Genomic DNA, 22083 nt, shown 5'->3' with positions numbered 1-22083 from the left:
TACTGAAAGACGTTGCACAGATGCGAGAGAGATTGTTTCGACGTGCGTTGTAAATAAATTCGATCGACGTTGAACGAAATCGGGGACTTGGGCCGAGACAAATCGCAACAATCTTTGACTGATAATAATCAACATTTGGAGAGAAATTGTGCGAAAAGAATTTAACGAAAGTATCCAGTCTTCTTCATGGTTGCAACGATTATTCTTCGAACGATGACAATTGTAAAGGAATTAGATGATATTTAGAAAAGAATTGTAAAAAATGAACGTGTCCAATGCTCACTCAAAATGTTGCAGAAGGAAAATTTCGGGGAAAAAACCATAGAAATTTTGAAGGACGTAGGATTGTACCATTTATTGTAGTCGTAAAACCTGTCGTGAACTAACCCGAGAAGGTGGACTCTCTAAACATTTAATTATAAATAAAGTAGTTGCAACGACTACTCTTCGAACGAATAATTCAATAAAAAGAGAAAGGAAAATTTCCCTCTGCAGAAAGAGAAGGAGACCAATTCTACTGTCGTTTGCGCAACAATTCGATTTGATCGGCACGAGATCGGCTCCGATCGTTTCCTTCTCATTCACCCGTGGCGTGGCGAATGAAAACGTTCGCGAGCCCTTTCGAACGAAATTTCGAGCTCCGTCATCGATCGAGGAGGTCTAATTATGAACATGCGCGATATCCGCACGGCCGCCTTTGTTTCCGCGGATCTGTTTCGTCTGACGCGCGGTATTAAAACGAATAACGAGCTCCGTTGGATACTATCTAGGAGGAACGATACGAGGAAATTTTAACATTCGCCTCCCCTCCCCCTCCCCCTCCCCCACCCCCTCTCTTCCCCAACCATTCCCCGCGCACGTACATACATACGTAGGTACGTATGACTCGCAGCGATAGCGCAGCACGGAACATGTGTGAGCAGGTTTTTTTCCACCTTTTGACCGGGGAGAATAATTAAAGGCACAAAAGAGTACGCCTAGCGAATTACTCGGCCGGTGCACCGCCCAGCCACCACCGCGATTGGACGGTTATTCTCATTCCGAGATTCTCCTTGAACGCGAGGTCCACGTCAGACGCGAAAACGTTCAAAGGGTTTTCCGCGGAGCGGCAGGAAAAAACTAATTAACTTTTCGGAATAATTAAGATAAGACCGTTGGAGAATTCGGCGGAAAGCTCGCTTCTCTCTCTCTCTCTCTTTCTCTCTTTTTTCTTCTCTCTTACTCGCACGCTCTCTCGCTGCTCTTTCGCTCTCTTTGTTCGCCTCTCGCGCGAGGATAGCTTCCCAGAGAAAAAGAGAGAGAGAGAGAGAGAGAGAGAGTGAGAAGAGTGCGGATCGACCGATCTCACGTCCACGAGTGACGATCGGTCGATTAAATCGTTTGCATAAGAACCAACGACTCGTTTCAGTTCGATGAGATCGCGCTGAAACGAGAAATCCTAAAGAAGAACCGTTTAACGATATTAGACATCCTCAGTCTCTGACGGGGGGCCTTCCTCCTTTCTCTCTCTCGTGGAAGGATTCAGCGATTCAAGGAGATATCCACTCGCGTACCCACCGTTTTAATCCGTCGCGCGATGAGGGTAGTTCCTTTGCACGATCGATGCGCGATTTTTTTCAATGTATTCTTCTTTTGGCGAAGCTTCTCGACAAGCTACCAGCTTGTTTGAAAAAGAGAAATTACAAGAGTAAAATTTTTCGAAAACTCGTTCTGTTTTTTTTAATATTACGTTTGGCTTTTCTTCATCTTCTTTTCTTAATTTATTCCGCCAGAATATTAATTCGAGACTCTGAAGAACGAGAATCATCCAAAAACTGGATGTCTCGGTGGGAAATAAGACACTTAAGCTTGATAATATCGTCTCTGTGTCAATGTTGAGATATTTCCAGATAAATCGGGAGCGAGAAAAAGAGCAGCCAGGAGAGGAAGAAGTTGAGAAATAATATAACAGTGCCTACAGGGGGCGGAAATGGCATGATTAAAATATCGGACCTGCACGTAAAGGAAGGAAGAGGTTGGAAGGGAGGTGTGGTGGGCGGTGAAGTGTTCAAGTAAGAAAGTCTCGCGCGAATTTCAATAAAGGGTGCCATTACCGACCGGTAAGATTTGCCGACGAGCAATTAAAGATATTGCTATTGACCAACTCTCGATGAAGTTAAATTAAAGTGGAATCAAAGTTTCTCCAGCGGCAACGCCCGCAACGGCCGTGCAACCGGTTTTCTCTCGCAGCCGTCGGATAAGAAAAAAGCCGCGAACAATCGGACGGAAACTTTACGAGAAACTCGCTCGATCGATCCCTTAGCAATCAGATTTGCAAGGAACACGCTTGTCGAGTGACAAGTTTTCAAAGAAAGTGGGATATTTTCACGCGTTTCTATGTGATGATTCGTGAAAATTTCGGAGAAACGATGGATCCTTGCATCGAAAGATGTGCAAAGAGAACAATCGACGACTTCGATCGAGCTCGATCGATTTGCGGCGCACGCTCGTCGAAAATTTTCAGAGCTTCCGGAAGGGAGTTTTCACACGTTTACAAACGATTGGTGAGAATTTTAGAGAGACGATGGATCCTCGTAATCGGAAGATCTATAAAGAGAACAGTAGCAAGGAGAAAAACCTTGGAACACGGAAAGAGAGAGAGAGAGAGAGAGAGAGAGAGAGAGAGAGGAGACGGCGACGTGTTGGGAGGTTGGCGTTGCGTGTGGCGTCGAAGCTCCGGTCCTCGGTTGATAATTAGCAAGCAGGCTGAAGGCAGGACTGATAATTTTCAACAATGGTTCATTACCGTCGTTTAAATGTGCACGACAAGTGCATTCGAGTGGTTGAGCCTGGCGGCGCGGCCGGTACACCGTCGCCGGGAGGCTGTTAGCTGCCTATCTGGCTATTTCCATACATCTTTCATTGTGTTCTTTGTCGCGCCGAACTATAGATTCGCGGACTGACATTTTTATGGTGGAACAATGGGGGCGAGGCTAATGCCGGCGACAAGGAGGAAAAGTGGAGGAACGCCGGGAACGAGCGAGAAGGAGCGAAACTCTGGCTCTGCCGGGAGACGGGAAGGAAAGGGGAGATGATAGCATAGATAAAGACAAAGTGGAAAAACAGTGAGCGAGAGAGAGAGAGAGAGAGAGAGAGAGAGAGAACAGATGGTTCGACGGAGAGAGAGAGAGGACCGATTCGACGTCAACCAGAGCATCGTTATCCGAGTAAATAGGCTGCCACTGTCGTCGACGGCCCCCGACGGCCTCCGAACACAATCCACGATTCGTATTGTTGTACTTTATTCCCCGAGTGGTCGAGGACCGCTACGAGGACGAAGTACGAATGTCTACAATCCTCTGCAACCGGTAACCTGCCTCAATCTCCGCGTCACCGACGACAGAACGAGAAACTACCTTAAATCCTCCGAGGAACCGGAATTGATAATTCCGCGGTTGAAAGCTTGCGACTTCCCCTCGACGCTCCGAGGAAATCGTTGTTCCGGGATCCGCGCCACCGTCCTTTTCCCCCGGAATTTTCTTCTTACTCGCGGTCACATTGAACGTCAGATCGATCGGTCGCCGTAATCACACCCTTTGCAAATAATTATCCATCCACTGCATAAGGAGTAATATCCAGGTCGAACTTGTAAAATTTTCGTTCGTCAAGCCCTTTAATGTGCGCACACGTGGATCCAGACCTAATTTTTAATTGTAGAAATGACAATAAAGTGTAATTAGTCCATTGGACTAAGGGATTCAGGTCGATTTCTGGGATCTCGTTCGCTAAATTCTTCGATACACGTAGACTCAAGTTTAATTTTCAATTGTGGAAACGACAATTAAGTGTAGCTAGTCCATTGGATAAGAATCTAGAATTAATCTCTAGATCGATTTTCTCTCGTTAAACATATGTACACGTGGATCCAAATCTAACTTTCAATTGCAGAAATGACAAGAGTGAGATCTAACTAACTTGTAGAGTAATATCCAAGTTCAAACATAATTTTCAATTAAGTAGAAGTAACAACGAAGTACGTAAATAATCGTTAATCATTTATCTCGAAACATTCTGCCGCAGAGAATCTTCGAGAACTCCGCCAGAGATACAGTAATGGCGAAGCGGAGGAGGAAAATCGACGAAGCGACGCGGTGCTCTTTGCATTTCGTAAATAAATAATTAGAATCTCCCTTCAGCATCAAGCGGTGCCTTTCTTTCTTTCTTTCTCCTTTTTTTCCCTCCTTTTCTTTCTTTCTTCCTTTTTTTTTTTTCCGCCCTGCTTTCCCGGTCTTCGTCTTCTCTCGGCCGGTGAATGGCAGTGATTGGCAGTTAATGACGACGCTTCACGGACTACCCTCCCACACCTCTGATACCCAGCGTCCCCGTTGGGACAAGTGTCCCCGGGTAATTTCTATCGAGTCACCCGTGATTTTATTCTCAAGGATCGTTTCACGAAAACACGGCCAATCTACGGCCTCGGTTGTCCTTCCATGGAATCAATCGAAAACGACAGAGTGTAAGATTGAACCATTACCGATGCTGATTGCTCGCATTGTCGAGTGCGCTCAGCCGAGTTCTCCCGTTTCCCTCTCGTTTACGAAACGCATACGAGCCAAAATGGGACAATCGTTCTTTTTCTTCTTTCTTTGTTTTTGCTCATCTTTTACCACGCTGTCTGCTGGAAAATTTCGAACGAATCGTCGCGAAACATTCGAGCTTCAACGGACTTTGCAACTAGAGTAGAAGTAAAAATCACTATCCGAAGCTGACGTTCGGATTTCTCCCCTCGGGAAATTACAAGTCGCGTCCTTGACAAATTACGCCGTGAAAGAAAAAAAGTGGGTCTCTTTAACCACCGGTGTGTTATCCACATTGGCAGAAGGAGCTAACAACGTCGCACGACATTTCGAAATTTTCGCAGAAACGCGGAAAGATAGCGCGAGCGTTCGAAACCGCGTTGCTCCGTGCACTGACTGGCACTGCCTGTTTCTATTTACTTGCTTTCGCGCAGAGGTCCTCATTCGCGTTGCATCCGTACATCCGGTGTCTGGTCGGTCACTCCTACGGCGATCCACGTAAATCCCATCGGTGTGATTTCTATTCGAAAAATCTCAGCTGAGAAATTGACGAAGGCCTCGACGAGCGTCGAGACAGACAACTGCTGAATTCGGGCGTCAGATTTATCAAGGGCGAAATGAGAGCTGCTGCCACCCTTAATGGCGCCGCGATGCATCGCCTGTATTAGCAACGGTCGTGCATAGTTAAGCTTCAGTAACGAGCGTTATTGATTATAATATCGCATGATTGGTACAATCACGTCGCGCGTTGCACGTATCAATGGCAACTGACGTTTGAGGCAACTGACGCTGCGAGAACAGGGGTTGTTCGACTACTCGCGCGGCACGACGAGCTTCTGCTCGCACGAAACTGACAGTAATCATCGAATAACCAATAAAAACAAAAAGAGTAGAGATTAGTTTACTTTTTGACTTCGACGAACGAACTTCAGAAATATACAAGAAAAATAAAAATAATTAAATAAAACGGGGGTGAAGTGAAATGAAGTTTCTCAAAAATTTGTAAGATATTCATTTGCGTTTGGAAAATGGGAAAAGCTGGAACGCAACACCTTCGAAATCGTTGTCCACTTGGAAGATAGACTGGCTTCCAATAGCTTTCACGCAGCTACTAATGGTCGTCGGCGAGCTGATAGGTTGGCAAGAGACGCGGAAAGACTGGGAGTATGAATCAAAAGATGAGAGGGAGAGAGCGAGAGAGAGAGAGAGAGAGGAATAATAAACAAGGGTAGGTGCACGCACGAGATACAAAGGGATTCTCTTTCTCTCGTCTCTTCTTTCTATCAGCTGCCTCGAAGAGATCAGAGCAGACAGAAGGATAATGCTATAAGTCTTTGTTGCATGAACATTTCTTTGTATTCGTGACCGTATTGTGAGGCTGGTGTCCCAATCCCGTGAAAGAAATCAAAGTGTGCGCGAGCAGAAAGGCAATTGGCCTGATATATTACAAAATACCGCTTCAAAATCCTCGTGTTATTGAAAAAAAAAAAAAAAGAAATTGTTAATCCCCTAACTGTTAATCTCCCCAACGGTGAGAAAAAAAATTTAGAAACGAAAAATCCGCGTCATTCTGCGCGTGCAGCAACAATTTGTTTGTTGCACACAGAGATACCTCGCTTATATATGCAATAAACGTTTGTTCAGGAGAAAATCAGTAATTCGAAATCTTCAGACGGTGGCGCATGCGGAAATAATCGGAATAACGCGGTACGTGATTATCTATCATTTAGCCGTATTACTCATCCGACTGTGGCGCATGGAGAAAGAAGAGCATCGAAGGGAGAGTCTTGGCAGACAGAGACAGAGCATCAGGGGAGCGTTCTATTCCTCGTGGGGTGCAAGCACGAGGTACGTGACAATAGCCGAAGATATTCGGCCGTGGAAAAGTATAAGCTTAATCCCGCTGCGACAGCGATAGAAATATGGAACCATATTGTCTCCATATATCATTCAAGGCTTCTTCGACGTGTCCTCGAACCACACACTCTGCGCCACCTTCCTGCGGAGTGTGTCAGACTTAGTCGAGGATATAAGTGGATGATACCTCGTATTATTGCGGGGAGAAAGTGTCTCCGCGAGGAAAGAACTCGGGATGCATTTCACCGGGGGAGAAACGTCGGTGACTTTCTTCCGTGCGTCGTTAAACGTCCCGAGACGTTTCTTCGTCTCTGCTCACCCCGGTGCGAGAAAACGATTTTAGTTCGTTCGAGATCTGTGACGATCGACAAGAACAAAGAAAACAAGAAACTGTTCTCAGAATACTGACCGATTAATTAACGAAGGGAATGTTTAACGAGTTAATAAATTATTGTATATATATATATATATTAAAATCGATCGAGAGTCGAACTATGGAATCGAACAAACAAGTAACATCTCTCTTTCTCCAAACTCGAACAAACAAACTCGAAACCGGATTTCTGTCGTTTGGATACGAGGGAGGAATCGAAACAGGTGCGTAACGGCAATCCAGAGCGCAGTCGATCGCGAATCTCGCGGCGCCAAACGGGTAAATTAGACTGTGGTTCGCGCAGCGGCAGCAGGGAGAGAACGCGGCGGCTGTTTGTCGCAACAAACGGGTACACAGAGGTTGAAAAGCGCTCGGTTCTCGCTCTCATTGACCGAATCTTAATTATTTGCAATTTTACGGACGGAGAATATAATTATAATACGAGCAAAGGCTCGTGTCGCCTAAGGGTCGCAGGATTTGCACCGTAGTTACCTGCCACCTCTTCCTCCTCCTCCGCCCCCATCCCGACCCTGACTCATTTGCTGTCCCCTTTCCCCTAACCCGTTCGCCAGCCAACCCCCAGCCTCCCACCCATCCCCCCTCCGTGTTCCTAGCCCCCTTGCTCCGTGCTCTCTAGCTTGCACTCAAACGTTCTCTCTTTTCGCCGTCCCTCTTTCTCCTGCGCCGTCAACGACCCTCCTCAGGACCGGCGGCGTACTTGCCACAAGCATTTCATCAGAAGCGCCGTGTAGTTCCACAGACCACTTAACTCATAAATGAGGGATTATTTCATCGTGTAATCGCGTATGGGCCAAAAAGCATTACAATTAACGCTAACCAACTCCGCGGCGACGCCGTTTACCCGCGGCGGCACCGCGACGTCAAATGGAAATGTGCCGCGGGGTTAACGTCAACGGAGACCAAGCTTTTCTCCCCCCCCCCCCTCTCTCTCTCTCTCTTTCTCTCTCTCCTCGTCGCCGTCGTCGTCGTCTCGCAGCACGGCCGAGGATCAGGATGTTCAAATGGATTCGTCGTTACGCGAAATTACGAATTACGCCGCTAAATCAATTGCGAGAGTACGAGAGAACGTTCGGACAACGAGTGCCTTGGAAACTAGGAACGCGAGAAATCCACTCCGCGAGTGTCGTCGCGTGCTCGAGCGTCTCTCCTGCGAACGCGTGTCTGTCAAACGGGGACTACCTACCTCGCTCCTTCAACCGCGAAGGATGAAGAAAACGAAAAAATTTTCAATTCAATTAAACGCGCGAGAATCATCTTGCCGGCCGCGAGTGCATCACACCAAGCGGCAAGTGTTCCCTTTTTCGGATCAAACCAGCCAAAAGCTTTCGTACGCGAAACGAAATCCGTTCAATCTTCCTCCGGGATATTGGAATCCATATCCCGGGAACACACAGGCACACGCGTACACATACACAGTCGAGTATAGGGTACAGGTATCCAGAAAGAACGTAGTCGAGTGTACGCGAATCGACTAAAGGGTGTATGATTGATCGCGGCGTGGCATGCCAGATAATGCAATTTTATTTCATTTGATTCCGTGGAGGTAATTGCTATTTTGGCGGGTCTGCCGCGCCGAACAGCCAACGCCGAGTGATGTATTGGCTCGGCGCTCGTTCCTTCCTCCTCCTCCTTCCCCTCCTCCTCCCCCTCCCCCCCCCGCGCACTTGCACCCTCCACACTTCCTTTCTCCGACTTTCTATTTCTCCTCGTCGCTTTCTCTGTCTCTCTCTCGCGACCGTCCATTTGCCCAACAACGTATTAAATAGAGTAGGATCATTGCACCGGCGAGGGTGGCGAAACGGCGGATCGATCAGTTTCGCGAACGAGCACGAAAGACGACGATATCGTCCTCGTCCTTCGAAAGATCCTCAGAGTTGATAAATCACCAAGCTCCTCGACCGTGTCCGTTCTAAGATCTGGTTTTGGACTTTGCTAGCTTCGCACGGTCTCCCGAGCTGTTTCGGAGTGGCAAGTAGACGCCTAAACGATTTATTCCTCGTCCAAAACTACCCCCTAACAATAAGAGCGAAAATCAATAAATTTTTCTCCTCGTAGAACGTACTGCATATATAGTACTATTTAGTGACGTTCTATTATACGATAGTACTATTTAGAAGACGCTCAAACGATTCGTTTCTCGTTTTCAAAGAATCGTCCGAAACCACCCCCTTAAGAGCGAATAAGTAAATTTTTCTTCTCGTCTAACGTACTGTATATATAGTATTATTTAATTAGAAGACGCTCAAACGATTCATTTCTCGTTTTCGAAGAATCGTCCAAAACCACCCCCTTTAGGAGCGAATCGATAAATTTTTCTTCTCGTCTAACGTACTGTATATATAGTAATATTTAATTAGAAGACGCTCAAACGATTCATTTCTCGTTTTCGAAAAATCTTCCGAAACCACCCCCTTAAGAGCGAATGAGTAAATTTTTCTTCTCGACCAAAATCACCCCCTCTAAGAGCGAATCAATAAATTCTTTTCTCTCGCCGAATATGCTACGTATCGTAATACCTAATTTCGGACAAAGTTGGCATTCGTACGCGTTGATTCGCAGGCAGTCGGCTCATCGCAGATAGTAAGTTATTATCAATGTTGCAGTTTCAGGAACGCGCGAACACGTCTTAGGCCGTTTATAAAACAGCGAGAAAAGTGGAGAGAGAGAGAGAGAAGGAAACACGAGAGAGGCCACGCCGTTTCAAACAACGCGATAAGTTCGTACCGCCCCGGAGGAGTGGCATGATTATTACTATTGCTATTATTGTTGCGGTTACATCGACCACGATCACTCAAACTCGTTAAAACTTTCGGCATTAGTACCGACTTCAGCCTGCATTCCACCCTCCTTTTCGTGCACTTTCAGCTCGCTTCGCCGCGCCGCCACCCTCGGCTACCGACTCGGCTCTATCGGCCACGCACGCCCCACATACACACACCTGATCAGCCAACGAATGGAAACTTGCTTCCTCGCAAGACTCGCGATTTCGCAAATAGAAACTGGCTACCTCTCCCCCTGAAACCGCGTGGTCGACGAGCTTCCGCTATTTTGTTTCAACGATCTCCATCTTCCATCTCGATTACCACCATCTCCCCTTTTTGCACGATTTCCACAGATCGTGATTAACTTCAGTCAATGGATGGACTGAAACGGAGTCTTGAAAAATACGAATACGCATCAAGTCACTGCGAAAAATACGAAAAATTGGCTAGAACAACCTCTGAACCTGACTCACGAGTGAGTGTTAACCGAACCGATCGCGGCGGGAGTATTTCAAAAGTAAAAATGGCCTGGCGGCTCGATCGCCAACCGTAGATATATCCGCGGAGAGGTCGGCTCGCCTCGTAATTCCAGGTTTCGGCCAGATATATTGAACGTACGTCCAATTCTTCGTTCTCGGAGGACCGTGGCTCGTAAACAGCCGAGCCTCGGCGGAACCGTGAAGTACGAGGCTGGCGTGCGAACGTTAGAAAGTATCTAGGAATACGGAATTAATCACCTCTTTCTCCTCCAATCCACTCTTTCTCTCTTTCTCTCGCGTGTTTGGACGTAACGCGCAAAGAGGCTTAGGGCGTTACGCGGAGTGAAAGCCGCGGCCGAGCTCATAGGAAGAAATGGCGATATAAAAATAGATATGAGCCGATGGTGGTGGAATGGCTGGTGGAAAGAAGTGAGACGAAGGTTCGTGCAAAAAGACACGAGTAACAGGAGTGGAACGGTGTGGCGAGGTGAGGTGAGGTGAGGCGAGGAGGGGAGCGGGAACACACCAGGGGAATGTATGGAGATTTGGAGTCATGCGATTCAACTATAAAACTCGGCGAGTTTTGCAGCTGGCGAGGCGTCGTACCCACCGCCCTCTACGCGCCCACCTCTCCTCCCATCGCGCCGTTCACCCCTTTCCTTTTCGCCGTTCCATTTCACAGTTATTTACGGTTTGATTCGCCTTATCTCCTGTACCAACTCCCACCCCTCCGTCCGCCTCCACCCTCTCCACCCCCTCTCGCTCCACTCCACGACTTTCGTACGCCTCGAAATACTCGAAGGAAGGAAGATCGCCGAAACGTTGCCCGAGACTTTCCGAGTCTTGCCATTTTTCGTTTTCGAACGGTAAATTTCGATTGGTTTGTGAATGTGACACTTCGACAGAGAGATCCCATCAACCCCTTAGACCAACGTCACAAAGCATCCATATCTCGAGCCCTAAAGAACGATAAAATTGTATTTCATGTATAAAATATTGCCTTTCTGTATGATTCTCGGCGGCAAGTTGACATTCGAAGCAGCACACGTTCCAACCAATAGTTTACACAACAGTGGAAACAGAGGGCCGACACAGGTCTAGTCGTAGTAAGTAGATCTGGATAATACATCAAAGCGGCAACGTCCGTAGAGTTAATCAGAGCGTGGTTGTAGCTGGTGAACGTTGAACGGACGTTTCGCGCGATTTATCCGGTCTATTGAGACGTTGATCTTTCACCGATCCCCTCCTCCACCCGAAAAGGACGATTCAACTGGCCATCCACGACGGACACCGGTGTGTCCATAGGGCGAAACACGGCGGCGTTAACACGGTGGCTTTGAGGATCAGAGCGGAGGACTCGCAGCTCTGTATCCCGCGAACCCAAGACGGTTGTCCAAATGTCGGGAATAAACGATAAACAGCCTCGGAATAGGAGAACATCAGAGGGAAGCTTCTCGTATCTAGCCGTAAGCTCAATAGGGTTTCTAAGACGCCGAGAGTCCTTCTGGCCTTCAGCAGATATATTCGTGTATACTCACTGTGTAATTGAATGCATACACACCGCTCGCTTGTCCGCACACTGACGCCCCACACACACACACACACACACACACAGACACACACACAGACACGTATACACGCGCATGCACGTACACGAGACGATCCGGTACTCGTCCGTATAAACGCGTTTTGCCGGTTGGATCCAGCCGGATCTCAATCTTGCCTAGAAATGTAATTACGCTCAATGGACAGACCGGGGGTATTCCCGGTGACAGATAAAATTATATCGAATGGAATGGAACACCTCGCTGCGCATTGTCACCGCGCAAAGATCCTCTCCGTCGTCCCGCTCTCCGATACTGCGAGGAGGAGCGTGCAAACATCCCAGGGAGGGAAGGATCTGCGTTTGACAGCGACAGTTGGAAACTGACGAGGTCCGTCAGAAACCCTTCGTTCTCGTCACGCGAGTCGATAAGCTGACATCGACCGAATCCAGCGATATACATAACGCGTCTTCGAGTCGATGGAAATCCGTGTGCTTCGCGGGAAATACGCGGAACAACGTACAAATATACGTACGTACGTGTTTACGCACGTTCGACGACCAACGTAGACCTTATACTCCGGAGCCAGAGCTAAACTTCGCAGTTTCGGAAAACGAAGCAGTTTCTTGAGACGCGCGCGATTCCCCGGTTCGAAGTGGAAAGACGATGGCAGTTGGGCCAGGCGCGCGGGGAGAAGGGGGACGAAACGGGGAACGAGAATGGGAGAGCGCTGCTTGGCACAAACGCTTTCGCTATCAGTTGGCTCTGGCAGCGAAGCCTATCCATCCATACCACAATGCGGAGATATTAATTATGAGATATTACGATAAGACCTGAACAATACACCCGTATTGAATGAGATATCCTCCTACCGTTCCGTCGCGCCCGAAGAGAGTGTCTTACCGCCCTCTTCAACGCCACCGACGATGGTCGGAGGGGGGGGGCGGGCGGGGGGAACATACACCGACGTACATCTCTTCGTGCCTCTGGCTCTGCCTGAACGGCTGACAAGTGACTCCGTGCCACTCTATGCCGGGTCGATTATAGATTTCACGAGATCCTCTCTCCCCGCCACCTAGCGCTGCGTTTGACAGATTCACCGGGACGCAGGACAAACATTGAAAGATTTTGAACAAGTTTGAAACAACTTTGAAAATTATTAAGAAACCACGACGACGAGACTACACGTTCTGCCTACAGGTTCTGACCTAGGCCAGGATCGTTTGCGTGAAGAATACCCGCAGGTCCGTGCTAATCCACCCTTAAATTCTCTAATCCGAATACATTTAGAACCTCTTAAAACAACCCCCTTACCCTCCTCACCAACGGTTCGCCGTCTCGAAAGGCGATTTCGAGGCTTACCTTTACGATAGATAACGGGGATACTCACTGGTGAAATTACGAAGCGGATCGATGGCTGGCTCGTGGTAAAGGGTTCGTGATTACGCGAAGGTACGGGATAAGGACGCACTTCCGTTCCGCTTTTACGACCTCCTCCGCCGTGGATTTACGACTTATCGCGCGGTGGTGAACGTTCGCGATCATTCGTGGGACCGCTTCTCTTTGCAGACGCCGGATTCCCTGGACACGAAGCGATGACGCGATGCGACGCGGTTCGGTCTGACCTTTTCCGTGGAAATCTTTCGTCCTAAAGCGACCGTAACACTCGCTTTGGCAGAAATAAATTTTCGGGCGTCAGTGTCATTTCAAAGTTATGTTCTGTACACGTCTGAATTTTTTAATATTTCGTTTTTTTATCAGCTACAATAAAAAATATATATTATATATCATATTATATGCGAAAAAAAAGACTTTGAAAAAAATGAACATTAAAAAATATATTCTTACCAATTATTGGTCTTTTAATGGCCATTGGTGTTAAGCGAAAGATATTTTCTGCATCGTCACAGATCGAAAAGATATTTAGGTGACCACACTTAAATGGACCACGCTGTATACTGATCAAAAATACATAATTTCACAGGTGAAGAAAAATGTTCAAATTGGCCTTTTTTTACTTTTTATAAAAATGCAGAATGAATCACTGTATCAAGTCATCCTTTCCTACAGTCTTATACAAAACGACGAAAGTGTTCGAAAATAAAAATGCGTTAAAATCCTGATACAATAAAATAATGGAATGAATTTTCAAACTTCATACACTTTTTGGATTTCAGTCACGTGACGCTTCCTGGGCTGAATTGTTATAAAAATAACGTTAGTTTAAAGTTAGTTGTACTATAGATATGCAAAGAACAATTTATTATCTCGTTCTGAACTTATTCAGAAGGATTTAGTTCACGTTTTTAACTCGATATTTATCAGCAAGAATTTGAAGATGAAATACACAAATATTTTTTCAATGTACCATTAAAAGACACTTTTGACCGGCGACACGCGAAACTTACACGTTCTGTCCACGAGACAAAATACTTAATTTCTACAAAAAAGCGTGCTTTTCATTTCCACAATATCATCCAGTCGTTTATGTTGTTTCAAATCTTTCGTTAATGATATTCACCCCATATCACTCCAATCATTCTAAAACATTTATATAGAAATAGAAACGACGGTCACCAGTAACCATCGCAGCAATCAACGTGCCAAGTTTTATAAAAGTTTTACAAATGGCAAGACCATTTGTTCGATCGTAACATCTCCAAGAATCCGCTATATTCTCTTTGTATCCACGAATGACGAATATATTCGCAGCGTGGTTCAGATTTCTCGAAAGCACGGAAACGTTCGAATATTTCAAGCGAATCCCTCCTGAAAATCGTCATCAATTCACGAAGGGGGTGACACTCGCCTTAATATTTAGAAAACCACGGATGCTCCGCATTCCTCGATTACCGTCGGGACCGATCGCGCTCTTCCTGTCGTTTCCAATCGAGCTTCCGTTTTCTCCGCTGCGGAACCAGTCGAATTCCAAAGACGCGGAGCGCACGCCCCCGATATTTGCCAGTCGCAAACCCCTCGTCTATCGAAGAACTGCGAATTCTTCCGACCTTTCTTCTCTGAAATTCCCGGCGAAACTGCCACCGATCGTCGTCCTCGACGAGCAAGAATCTCTCGCGAAACTCTCCGAGATTCAACGCAAATCTTAACAACGTAACGCGTTTGGATGTTTATTTAAATCGAGCTGACCACCTCTCGGGCAATTCCCGGCGAGAGAAATTCTAATTCCCTGCCCTCTCCCGGGCGCCATACAAATTCCACGGTCTATTGAAAATACCACTTTGACACGCGGCTGGACATTCGAGCACAATATCGGCGGGCCGACCACCGGGGCGCTTCTTTCTCCGGCATTTCAAGCGAATAGCACGAATGTCCGGACACCTAGTACCTAGTTTCGATTCTCGCTCGGAAATTAAGCTGGGTGCCCACTGGAGAGTAAAACTGTCGCGAGTTGCTCTCGAGAGTATTTCTCGCAAAAGGATACTGTTCCGAGCGTTACTGTCCGAGAGTCAATGTGTCGCGACCTGCTCGCAAATGGACACGATATCATACTGCTCTCGGCGAGTTGCTCTCAGAATTCGAAACGGTTTCGAAATTCCGAGAGTACTCTCGCGCGAGCAGAATAACGAATGATAAAAAACAGTTGTGGTCGAAAAGTGAAATTATTGAACTAATTTCTTTCAATTTAAATATTATATATAAATATAAATAAAATATAATATGATTATTATTATATAATAAGTTAAATGTTATATGTAAATATAAATATAAATATCATAAAATATTATATAATAATTTAAATTATTGAACTATTCTTTTTATATCTTCTTTATTATTTTCTGTTTTTTTAAAATATTATGGGCAACTATGAGGGCACACATTTTTTCCACCTCCATGATGGCGAGGTCACTGTTCACAGTCGTGTTTCGAACGGAACACCACAGTGAGTAGGACCAGAGGCAATGAACTCTCAAATGAACACGGTTTTGAGAGTTTTATCGGATGGCAAGCTCTCGGAGAGTATTTCGGTCTCTCTCGGACAGTGAAAATTCTCGAAGCTGCTCTCAAATGGACACAACGCTTGAGACTACTCTCGCGAGAAACTCTCAAATGGACGCAAGGCTTTGCTGACCCGTACAGATTAGATATTGACTCGACTAACAATGAGATGAAACGAACATTGTAATCTGTGATCTAGCATAACGCTATCGAAACGATCGATCGTCTTACGGAGAAATCTGCCGTGCTAGACTATCCACTTCGAAAATCAGACACGCTGAGTCGAATGGAAGCTCTCTGTTGATAAAAATGAAAAAAAGAGAGAGAGAGAGAAAACGACGTAGCAGCGGCGAAAGTCGATAAAATCGTTCGAGATGATTCACGTTGCTGGCAGACGATATATCGTCGTATATCAGACCGAGAAGATCGAGAAGAGCAGCTGCAGCCAGGATAACAGAAACTGAACACAGGCAGGAGGTATCGCGGATACTAGGAATTCGGATTCGACAGTAGTAAACCAGTACTAAATCTTGAACAATCAAACGTCCATTGTTTGCCTAGCTCTGTCAGTCGACGGAATACCAATTCCCCGGTCCCCGGTGTTAGTATACACGCGGAGGCGCGGTTGCGCGCGCCCGCGAACCCCAAATCTCGCACGTACGTACACGGCTAACTCTCGAGGACGCGTGCACACATTGGTAACGTTATATCGTGCGTCTCCAACTTCTCCACCGCCGCACCACGCGTAAGCACAGCACGTGGCGCGATCACAATGGAGAATTTCGCTGCTTTTGATTTGAAGGGAAACAATGGGAGGCAGACGCTACTTACTTGCGCAGTTATTTCGGCAACCCTGCCGCCTATAATCTTCGCAGATTACCGCCGACGGCGGGGGAAGTTGCTGCGGTTTCACCGTCGATGCGTTTCGTTCGACCTTGGCGTGGCCGCGACGGTTTCCCGGAAAAAATTCACTTTTCTTCTTCTTCTATTTTTTTTTTTTTTTTGTTTGTTTTTCTTTTCTTTTCTCGTCTTTTCATTCCCTGAGAAACCGAATTGTTCGGCATCGTGAGAAAGAAAGACTCTTTGAAATTTATGATGCATATATTGCATCGTAACGCGACGATTATCAACGAGCGGCAGGCAGGCGTACGACGACGAAACGGACGTGCGGTGGCAGCGGCGCGCGTACCACAAAAGAATCGATAACGTTTCCCCCTTTTACTTTTCGGGAAATGATCTAGCTTTCAGACCCGCGGAAATCAGGTTCCGCGGGTTGCGGCGCGGCGGCACACTCGAGGCTGGCCTTTGTCTCGTTTCGGAACTGGCACGACGGGCAAGAAAAGGAGAAACGAAGGGGGCGAGGGGGGGGGAGGGGGTTCACGAGCGAGGACGAGACGGGTGGAGGGGAGGGGAGGTAGGTAGGAGAAAGAGCGGGGGAGGCTATTACGTAGACGTAATTCAAAAGCGGGAACGTATGCTTCATTTATTAAAGAGATTGCCTCGAAAGATTGCTGTTTCGCGCATGGCTACGTCTCCCGTCGTCTTGGTGCTGGCTCCGCTCCCTTCAGCCACGGGGCCGCCCGGTTTCTACACAGCCGTCATCATTATTGTGTCGGTGCCGCTGCAGCAGGCATTCGAATTACGCCGCGTTTATATTCAATTTCCGCGTATATACACAATCCTTCCGTCCTACTCGCTCGCGTCCCTCTGCGTTCCGTTTCGTTTCTTTTCTTTTCTTTTTTTTTTTTCTCTTTTGCCACTTCCGATTCTCACCGGGCGAGATATCCTTCAATGAACCAACAAAACTAGATATATATCGCTACCCGGTTTTGTTTCGCGATACGCGCGTAAAACGACACACGCTTGTAAAACAATCTCGAATCTCAGCTTAGCACGGTACTGGTCGAACCAATCGGTGAGTGAAAGAAAATTTGCAATGAAATTTTATAGACAACCAAACAGCTGGTAAATATGTGAATAAATATCCCGCCGTGAGACTTTAATTCAGACGTTGATCTCGCAACCAGGCGGATCGTACGAACGAAAAGCTGAACGAGAACGAAGGTGGAATTAATACGAGATTATTATCCGGTAGATATCAAAGGTATTACGGGCTGGGCCGCGTCACTGAGCACAAATTATAAACCCTCGAACTGGTGGATAAGCTGCGCGCGGAGGCGGCCGGCAACCACCTCGCCAAACGTCGGGGAAAGGGAGGGGTGGGGGGGTGGCTGCCATTATCCAGCAATTTGGGATCATTCGCAAGACATCAGAAGAACTGAGAATATACTTAGTTGACGTGCACGAATAAACATAATCAGACGTGGGTCTGGAGGCCACTTGAGCCCCGAACACTCGGATCCGGCTACCCTTGCGTGAAAAAGGGGGAAAGAACAGCGAGCGAAACGCAGCATCGGGCCTCGGCTGCAAGTCGAGGGTAGAAAAATGGTAAAAGATACTCCGGTTCTTTCGATTACACATCGCGTGCGTACGGATATCGCGTGTGCTTAATTCAAGTGCGCCGTGCCATGCCGCGAAACGTAACCGGGGGAAAAAAAAAAGAAAAAAAATATATATATTTTTCACGTTGACTCCGGTGCGCTCGCCCCCTCAGCGCCCTATGCCCGAATCCCACTCGTCGAACCGATACGATTCGACGGCGCAGAGGGTAAAGTATCAGATAATTACCGTCGGTGATTTCGTTTGGCGGTCGGCTGCGCGCAAGAAAAATGTGTACGAACGCACGACGCGCGACGCGCGACGACGATGCCGCATCTCCATGGAGATCCTGCTTCACCCGGGACAGATTAAAAAAGTTTCAATTCGTGAATGAGCACTCGCATCGAGCCCGCGCCGTTTGACGTGATAAAAGCGTCATCCGCCTCTAAATTGCCGTAATTAAAAATAAATTTCGGCGACTCTCTTTCTAGCAGAAAGGGCGGGGGGGGGGGGGGGAAGGTTGGGCAGAAGCCCTTCGCCGCAATTTTCGCCGGACGTCGCACACGGGCATTTTAACTATCGATCTCCGATGTACACCAGCGGAGTGGCTACGCGTACACGGTGACGCACCCTTATCCTCCCCGGTGAAACCGTTCGAGCCAGTCCGGTGTCGTATCTTACCGCGCGTGCCTCGCGTTCTTTTAAATAGGAACTTGCGAAATATTCATGGACGATATTCAAGCCCCATTCAAATACTCGTCCCGCACACCAGGCCCGTGTCTGCCATGTACGCACGTTCGACCATACTTACAGACACGTAGACACTCGCGTATATAGCATATAGTATATATATATATATATATATATGTATATATATATAATATATATATATATAAACGTACGGTTCGCGCGTAACCACCCCTACGCCCACGAGACTCGACCGAGGCGAGGGTGTATTTAGGTTGGCGTACGTTCAGATAGACAGAAAAAGAGGGAGAGAAAGACCGGAACCGGTAGGGAAGGGGTAAGGGTAAGAGCAAAAAGGGGGGGGGGGGAAGTGTGCAGAAGGAGCGGAAGGTGGAAGAGTAGGTGGGAGTCACGTTAACGCGGGTATCCGCGGGTTTCGCGCTCTGCCCCGTCATAAAAGAGCCCCCGCCGTCTCTGCGCATCGGTGTATCTTTAGAAATATTGGTTAGATTTACATATTTTACCGTAAAGGGAAGTACCCGGGGCGAAGTAAAGGAGGATCGGTGTTTGGCGGAAGACGCGTGGAGAAGTGTGGGTGTGGGTGGCGGTGGCGGCGATAGCGGTGGTGGCCGCGCCGGTGGATACTGGGAGGAGTTAGATGGGAATCCAGCAGAGTTGCTTGAATGCGGGTGGCTTCAGAGATGCTAAATATTAATACCTACTAGTGTTCCTTTTATGCTCTGTCTACCCCACTCCCAACCCCTATCGCTCTTTTCCACCGAGCACCCGCCATAGCCACATCCCTCGCACGTAGATACGTACTCTCTCTCTCTCTCTCTCTCTCTCTCTCTCTCTTTCTCTCTCTCTCTCTGTCTGTGTATCTCTTTCACAGAGAGCGTGTGTCTTCCCTTCTCTTTTGCTGGTGCTCGACGCCGCGTATCGTTGTCTCTTTGGACGCTGGCGAGCTACCGCGGGTTTTGCAGACGTTCGCCCCCCGGCTTCTCATTCGATGGTCCGTTTTCACGGCATCGTTCCACGGTAATAACGAATTCGCGCACTCGATAATACAAAAGCTCCAACGGCGGTTTCGCCCCGCAGCCGCCGAGGGGCTGCCTTTCGTTCTCGCGTCCCCGCTTCTAAAACCGCTCGTTTCCTTTGCCCGTTCCTTCGGAGAAACCAACTTTCCGCCAATTTGGACTCGCTCGCTTTTACGTGTCAGTGGAAAATTTTAGACCATCTGGTCTAACAAAATCGGTTACTTGATTACTCGATTGATAAAAATTATCCAACATTCCTGACGACGCGAGAAAAGATGAAGAAAAAGAAGAATGATTCGAGCGAGGGAGGAAGACACATACACACACACACGTTTCCAGGCTATCGAAAGCTGTTGAATCACCCGTTATATGTAGCTGACTTCAATAACGTGTCTTCATGCACGAAGAAACACAGTATGCGCCAATAGAATCTCCATATTGACAGCAATTACTTTTCCCCCGTGTCCGTCTGCGGCAATAACCGTTCAGAAGCAAGGGTGATAACGGGCAAAAGGCAATCGGCAGCAGGCTTGTCTCTTTTTTTCCAGCGGGCAGAGGGATGATTTAAAAAGGCGATTGCAACAAGTCACCCCCGCGTTTACAAAGGGGTGTACGAGTCGCGTCGAAACGCGAGCGGCGCCCTGCGCGCGATTCAATTAATAAAATTCATTCGAATGCGTCCATTAATTTCTTTTTCTTCCTTCTTCGTAGAACCGAGAGAGAGAGAGAGAGAGAGAAAGAGAGAAGGAGAGAGAAAGGAGGAACGAAACCAAAGGCGAAGGGAGCGAAAGGGTTTCGCGAGTCAAGTCGAGTCGAGTCGAGCGGTAGTCACGTCGTTTAAAGGTGGAAGTGGGTTGGAAGAGCTGCCAGCTTCAGGGGGTGGGTGCAAATAAGGCGGGTCTTCAGACCTCGAGTATAAATAAAAAACGAACGAACGAATAAATATCCAACAAGGAGCGACAAGTCGAGTGGCGGCGGTTCCCGCCTCGTTTCGACCTTCTCTCCCTTCTCCTCTTACCCAGTGGGAAAGGGCTCGACGACGACGACGACGACGACAACGACGACGACGACGACGACGACGACGACGACAACGACAACGATGATGACGACGACGACGATGGCTCGGGGCCAGGGAGAAGAAAGAGCCACACCGCAAAAGAACGTTTTAATTAATATTATTCACTTCTTAACTAACGATCAAAAGAGAGTGTACCGGATGCTAAAGCTCTCCGATGGAAACGGTTAAGTAAAGAGCTTCTGTGAATCTTCTTAGTCTCTCGTACAGTATACACACCTATATGAACCCGTGTGGTGCGCGCACGAATGTGCCCTTTGACGCCGATTTTCAAGTAGCTTCTTCTTCTTTCAGTTGAAACAAGGATATCGCTTTGTTTTTTACTTACTCGAGATCCTTTTCACCGCTTTCCGCGCCTCGCTCCATTCTCAAGGTGTGTGGCGCTCTATCCCAGTCGCAGTCGATCCCACTTCACAGTCGTCCGTTTGAAACCTGTTAAATGAATTACTGGTAACTTGTACTTATATACTTTCTCTCGTAATTTCTTTTTTCTTTTCCTTCTTGGATTACCATCTACTTATTTTCCAAATAAAAACGAATCCCAAAGACCATTCGAGTGAAGCTTTCGAATTTCGAACGAATCGGGGGATACAGCCATCCCCCGTTGTGCTTCGTGAAACATCGAAACGGCAAATTGAACCGTCCGATGGCGGACGGAATGATCGACGTATTGTATTATAGGTCAATCCCGAAGGAAATAAAACGGGCGGCGCGACAATGCCGGAAACCAATCAGCCCGCGATACAGGGAACCGCAACACAGCAGCCGTGAAACAATGACCGGGTAACGCACCGCGGGCGCGCAGTTGCCCAGTTTGAAAACGAATAAAAACTGCTTCGAAATATCTATTACGTTCGTGGATGCAACTCTTTATGCCGAATTGTCTCGTGCGGAATCGAATCAGCCGCTGCACGAATGCGTTTTGCACGGGGAGAGGAAATTCAATCCGCGTGGAAGCAATTTCCCGAGCACCGGTCCGCTGCATCAATTTGCGCGAGACGCCGTCTACTTGACAAACGATCAAATTCTCTATGCAAAGAAATCTACGAGGGATATTCGTTCTCTCTCTCTCTCTCTCTCTCTCTCTCTCCCTCCCTCTTTCATCCGGCCTCTCCTTCGACTCGAAAGCGTTCGCGATACTTTTCCACCGTCGCGAATACATTTATACACAACGACGTGTTCGCTTCGCGTCATCTCGCATCCTACGGGATATTATAATGGCGCGCGGAACGGAAACCGACAGATGATACATGAAGACGTCAAACGCGACGTTTCGCCTTTCGAGTGTGGCCTTTT

The 22083-nt window shown here is 47.5% G+C and overlaps 1 protein-coding gene across 1 annotated transcript in view; it reads right to left on the bottom strand.

Moving 5' to 3' along the window:
- Nucleotides 1-21218, bottom strand: part of LOC122530381 (oocyte zinc finger protein XlCOF6-like) — a 56519-nt gene extending 35301 nt beyond the window's left edge. The window contains exon 1 of the mRNA XM_043657268.1: nt 21116-21218. The gene's annotated coding sequence lies outside the window, so the exon portion shown is untranslated. The remainder of the gene's footprint in view (nt 1-21115) is intronic.
- Between the last annotated feature and the right edge of the window lie 865 nt (nt 21219-22083).

The sequence above is a fragment of the Frieseomelitta varia genome, unplaced genomic scaffold (genome assembly GCF_011392965.1).
Source record: "Frieseomelitta varia isolate USP_RPSP 00005682 unplaced genomic scaffold, Fvar_1.2 scaffold_340, whole genome shotgun sequence".
Lineage (NCBI taxonomy): Eukaryota > Metazoa > Arthropoda > Insecta > Hymenoptera > Apidae > Frieseomelitta > Frieseomelitta varia.
The sequence above is the reverse complement of the archived record's forward strand: the minus strand, read 5'-3'. Positions and strand labels throughout refer to the sequence as shown.